This window comes from Coenobita brevimanus, chromosome 39, assembly GCF_032717465.1.
Source record: "Coenobita brevimanus isolate Jiangsu-jjx chromosome 39, ASM3271746v2, whole genome shotgun sequence".
Lineage (NCBI taxonomy): Eukaryota > Metazoa > Arthropoda > Malacostraca > Decapoda > Coenobitidae > Coenobita > Coenobita brevimanus.
The window spans coordinates 26,607,774-26,614,300 of record NC_136992.1 but is presented as its reverse complement, the minus strand read 5'-3'; positions in this window follow the sequence as shown (position 1 = coordinate 26,614,300).

Sequence of the window (6,527 nt, the reverse complement as noted above, 5' to 3'; positions counted from 1 at the left end):
GGTACAGTTCCATCAAGTGAAAAAGAAGAAGAAAAAAGACAGGGTCAAAAGTTCCCTTAACGTAAAAATAAGCGTCTAAATTTACCGTTTGGCCCCTGGGAATCATTCATTAAAAAGTGTGCCGTCTCCAAATTCTTACCTCTTATTGGCCATATTCATCCTTAAGTGGGATTATTCATGACTGTATCCAATATGACAACGACTTTCCTGCATTCCAACACTACGGCGTGTTTAGAGTCAGTCTGGGCGAGTCGTCGGGCACGTAACTCGTCAATACACAAATTACACTCATACCTCAGGAGTACTAACCAATTCCAGCAGAGAACAGTAACATTTAACTTCCTACTATTATTCCTGAAAAGCAAAAGAATAAAAAAGAATGGATATAAAAGGCCCACTCTGAATGTTTAAGCACCATGCCGAACTGGACCTTTGGAAGAGAGTGCGTTGCGATAATGCCGCCTTTATCTTGCTTATCTGACACTTCTTACGCCTCTCAAAGTCAGTGCATTGTGGGCCGTGAGAGTGAGTGGTGGTGACGCACAGAGAGAGAGAGAGAGAGAGAGAGAGAGAGAGAGTTCAGAAATATGCCGTTGCTGGAGCGTTAATGGATTACTGAGCTCATTTCCAAGAGAGTCTAGGATTATAGTTTGAGCTGTTGCTAAGAAGCGAACATATTAGATACCGTTGGATGGTGGAAAGCGAGATTTTTGGTGAAGTAAATTCGAGTCCACCAAAAATTACAGGCAAGTGACATCTAGTGGGTGAAAAATGACAAAACGTAAACATTTAAAAACAATGGTATAAATGAAAGAAAATTAAAAAAAATTTAATCTACAAATAAGTCTGAATAGGTGACTCAGCATGGATAAATTATAGAAAACCAAAACTGAAAAAAAGAGGGAGTGGGAATATTTTGGGAAACAAATATCAAATGAAACTAAAGGAAAACAAGCAACGTAAGTCAATAAGCAGGGAAAAGTAGGCTGAAAAACAAAAACAAAAACAGCTTAAAGTAAAAACCGAAAAATCCCTTAAAGATCAATTAAGCAGATGAAAATAAAATGCGAGTTCCATACAGGATTAGATATTGTTCATCTTTTTTTTTAATCGTTCCATGTGACAATAGATATACTGTATATATTTCCTCAATCATCCACAAAAATAAATATACTACTCAGCAACTCGCATTAAAAATCTGAGTTGGATGTGACATCACCGGGGCCAATTTCATTCTTCCCTGTCAGTAATTATATTCTGCACATTATGCCTCAATATCCTCTTATGTATTGCTAATGCACACTGTGTTGATAGTGAAACAGAGAACACAAGACAATGTTAAAGTGTAAGGTATAAATTATTACACCTCAATATCTTCCTGTTTGTTATTGATGCCAATTATACAATAAAACGATATAATAACAACACAAAAGAATGTTAAGGTGCAATACTCAAAATATATCGCTAAATATCAGGCGCAAAGTCCTAAGTCCCTGTCACACATACGCGACTCAAGGCCCGACCGTGGCGCAACTCAAGGTCGTAACGGCTTTTGTCAATAGTCGTCCCTTGATTCTCCGACAAAGCCCGGACTCTGGAGGGCGGTCGTGAGCCACTGGGACGACTCCTCGAGCCTCACGAATTTTTAACGCACACGTTAAAAAATCGTGGCCGCCTCACGACGTGCCAAAAGTCGGGTCACAGTTGCATCGTAGTCAGGAGTGTCATAGGTCAGTCCTGAAGCAGTCTTAGCTCAATTGGATGCGTCGTGATGCGTTTGTTATGTGTCAGCGTGCAGTTGGTGACGATAAAACCGCTACGACTGTGTAACGAGTCGCCAACCATGACCAGACCAAGATCAGACCACAACCAGACCCTGAGCCGACCATGCAACGCATTTTGACAGTCCAGTCGGTGATTCGGAATCATGGCTCTCGACCACGTGACAACAGCAAGCAGACCACGTGCAGACCACATGACGACTTGGCTAGGACCGATCTCAGACCACGCAAAGAGTGCGCCAAGGGTCTTGGCGGGAAACTGGGCGTGGTCAGCGATCTGGCAACACCAGTCACACATGGCAACTGCATGCCGGCGAGCAAGCGGAGTATAAAGTGCGAGAGGCCTGCGCTTGCCATCGTGGGGGGGTCGGCGGGGGAGGCTCGGGGGGGGGGTCGTCGTGCATTTCCCGAACACATCATGCATTCATGTTGCATTCTTGGGAGGTTATGGCTGACAAAAATCCGTTAAAATTTCAAATGTGAAAACTCGTTGCTCCATCGCCCCATGATCGCCTTGCAGTTGCCTCGTGGTCGTCTTGTGATCTGGTCACGTTTTTGAGGACGTCACGACCAGTCGTGAGGCAGTCATGAGCATATTAGATTCGGGGCCAGTCGGGAGGAGTGGGAGCCAACTAGGATACGACCTTGAGTCCCGCCGCGGTCGGGCCTTGAGTCGCATCTGTGTGACAGGGGCTTTACGCTGCCCAGCCAGACCAAATAACTATACGCACTAATCAGACAATACCCCATTGTCAAGTGGACTGGCGGACGGCTAATCTCGTATTGGCAATGTTCTGAACAAGGTGGCGGTACCAGTGTGTTTTTTCAACGTGGCTTCAATTTTGAAAACGAACTATAAACATTTGTGTAGCTGGCAGAAGGACTCGGATTCATCGTTTCGCCTTCAAAACAAGACCAAGAACATCTTTGACAGTCGCACTCTTCCCAGTCGTGTCAACCACTCCAACACATTCCAAAAAAATGGGAGAAATGGCGTTCCCCCGAGCTAAGCCCTGTATTGGACTATATAGCCCCGCTAGGGTTACAGGAGGGAGCTACCCCTCCCGGCACGGCAGCCCGGGCGAGGCTCGAACTTGCAATCCCCCGATCACAAGTCCAGCGCGCTACCACTGTGCTACCGCGCCCCCCACACACATTCCAAAAGGTGTCGGTTATCTCTGGAGACACCCTTTAGGCACCCCCCATACCCACACCACACGCACACTAACAACACTTTACACTTGCAACATTTCAATCTTCAATACGGTAGTGACTCAGCCAGTGACTAACACAGCGGGACACACACTGGATCTGGCCAACCCTGTGTGCTCGATGAATATAACGCTTTCATATCCTCGGCTGAAAATGTGATTTAACACAAAGGAATAATGATGATGATGATGATGATAATAATAATAATAATAATAATAATAATAATAAATAATAACAATAATAATAGTAATTACAATAAATAATAATAATAAATAATAATAAAAGATAATAATAATCATCATAAATATCTGTACTCTTTTCCTCCTCCTCCTCCTCTTCCTGCTACTACTATTACTGTTACTACTACTACTACTACTACTAATAATAATAATAATAACTAGAACGCAGTAAAATTGTCCAAGGACAGTTTCGATAAAAACTTCCCACGGCCATTGCCTATTAGAAGCTGTGCTATAAAGGGACCTTGAGGTCAAGGTCGCTGGTGTTGTGCATGTCATCTTAGGTCATTAAGATATATAAATCCACCAAGTTTGTTGGCTCTTGCATTATTCTTTCATGTAAAATCAGGTTACTTCTGGACTATAGGCGATCTCAGAGAATAATGATCTTATCTGGACTATTTTAAGTACCGCACTCTGGCCAGGTCCGAGGCATATGCCATCAAAATTTCAGCCTTCTAACTTATGTGGTTCTTCAGTTTTAGGGTCACTTGTTTTTGTTCAGGATGCTATTCGGATTCCGGTAGTCGGATAAGGATGATATTTGGCCAGATGAAGCGGCCAACCAGTACTATAACATGGCAAAGAATGACGGCTGTAACTCAAACGGTACGCCAATGACAGCGATTTAGATCTTCCCTAGAAAGAATAATATTATTGACAAAAACGGGAAAATTTCTCACAAGGATGTGGGAATTTTTAACAACAACAACAACAACAGCAACCAACCAACTATCCAGCCAAGCTAATAACCAATCACATCACTCCACAGAATGATTCAAAAGCTTTCAGATTTTAACAAGATACTCACGGTATTTCAAACTCCACAGAGAGGCATTGGTGGCGCTGAGGAAGGCGATGTCGGGGCAGACGAAGATGAAGAGGCTGAAAGAGAAGCTGAAGAGGGTGGGGAGGGCGGCGACAGGCGACCGTACTGAGAGTGAGACGGTGCTGGGTTTGTTGTTGGTTTGGACGGATGGATGGATGGATGGATGAATTGATGGCTACAGACTGAGAGATTGATGGGTAGATAGATTGACAGAAAGATATAGATTAAAAGATAGGTAGATAGATATCAACTGGAAAATACATAAGCAAGTAGACAGGCAGATACATATGTAAAAAGTTAGACAAAGGCGCATAGATAGACAAACAGACAGACAGACAGAGAAAGGAATGGACAGAGATACGTAGATTGACGGACAGAGAGACAGAGAGACAGATAGATAGATATACAGATAAACAAATAGATAATGGATATAGTTCTAGCATACACAAGCATACTAACAGGCTATACATACCATACTAGTAATCAATAGGTGCTAGGAAGCCTTCTATGCCTACTAGAATACAGACCAGTGTCCCTACTCAGCAACGACCCCTCCCCCCGTGACACACCACCTTCCCTCATATACCGCCATACCTTTACCCCCCACCTTCGTCTTCTTCTCCTCCTCCTCTCTCATTCTCCTTCCTTCTTCCCTCACACTCTTTCCCTAAATCTTCCTTCACTCCTTCCCTCATATTTCCTTCCCTCTTTTCTTCCACTCCTTCCCTCAATTTTCCTTCACTCCTTCCCTCCTTCCCTCAATTTTCCTTCACTCCTTGCCTTATTTTCCTTCCATAGACACGGAGGAGGAGGAAGAGGAGGTGGAGGGGGAGGAGAGGGTGAACGTCTACTGCGACATCAACATCAACAACTACAGTGCCACAACAATAGCTTATGAAAGGTACGATGCGATTGTTATTCTTGGATTTTCTTGTTCTTCCTCTTCTTTTTCTTCTCCTTCTTGCTCCTCCTCTTCTTCCACGTCTTCTTCTCCTTCTTTATTTCCTCCCCCTCTTCTTCGTCTCCTCCTCCTCCTCCTCATTATCATCATCATCATCATCCTTTTTATTCATCACTCTTATTCTGTACCCTGTCATTATTATCGTCTTTTTATGATTTTCCATCTCTCTCTCTCTCTCTCTCTCTCTAATCACGTGACTTCGGAACATAGGGGGGGGGCACAAAACAGGGGAATGGCGAGCGAAGCAAGCCCAAACAACTGTGGGGTTGGGGGGGGGAGCGCTGTGACCCCCGAAGGAAAATTTTGAAAATGTCCAATTTTTGAAAATTTACCAATTTCAGGAACGTTTTGAGGCCGTATGCACTGAGTATTAGACCGTATTCAGAATTCAAATAAATAATAATTTAAAAAAAAAGCAATTAAGTTTTTGTCACATATAAGACAGACTGGGAATAACATAAAGGGATAGAGCTCTTGGTCATGTGGATCAGCTAACCCCTCTGACCTCCCCTGGCTATGCCTATGGCCCATTAGTACATAAAAGAAATTACTCACATTAGTCAATTACACTAATGTGTCCCTTTGATGTAAATCACTATACATCATATGCATTATAGTAAAATGTGTCACTGTACATCTTTCTAAAGAACTGAACAACAACAACAACAACAACAACAAAAAGGTAATCTTTATTAGTGATAATGACAGGATGAGATGCGTGGAAAATATCAAAACGAAAACAGTGAGAGGAAATTGTCATAACTGAAATATTCTTGGGTTTACTGTAAAGGATCACCAAATATATTGCATTTTTTTCATACTGACCATTGTAAATTAAGAAATAAACTGAATATACAGTAAAGTATACAAATAAAATATTACTTCAAATCTGTTCACATGAGGCTTCCAAAATACTGTCACCTTTTGTCATTTGCCATTGCAAACAGCTGTGCAATGTCTTTTATGTTAAGCTGATCTGTAAACTCTTTAAAATGTGTATCATCATAACACTGCTCAGTCTCTCTTCGCCCATAATGGACCTCAACTACGTTTTTAGCCTTTTGAGAACTGAAAAGGTTCTCTGCAGTGGCACTTGTTACTGGAACTGTACATTACAAACAGAGCATGGCGTGCACTTTACTGAACACTGTCTTAGCCACTCGTGAGGAGTTAAACACGTCACACAATGTGCGGATGCTGGAGACTTCCTTGATGGCAATACCATCTGGATTACTGGACTTGATGACGTCTAGGATCATAGGCCGTTGAATCTTGAGGCGGTCCAATCTACTGGCCGTAGTTGCTGTTATCTTGGTCACTGTAAGAAGCTCTAATGTAATTTTTACACAAAAATATTGGGTGAGCCCAAGCATACATCGACCACCCCAGCGATATCATTGGGTGGTGTCTGTCCAACTCCCCGGTTCCTACGCCACTACGACTCCCGTGGGAGGTGGTGTATATTGACGATCTGGTGTTGATTGCGAGAATGAGAGGGTGGCGGA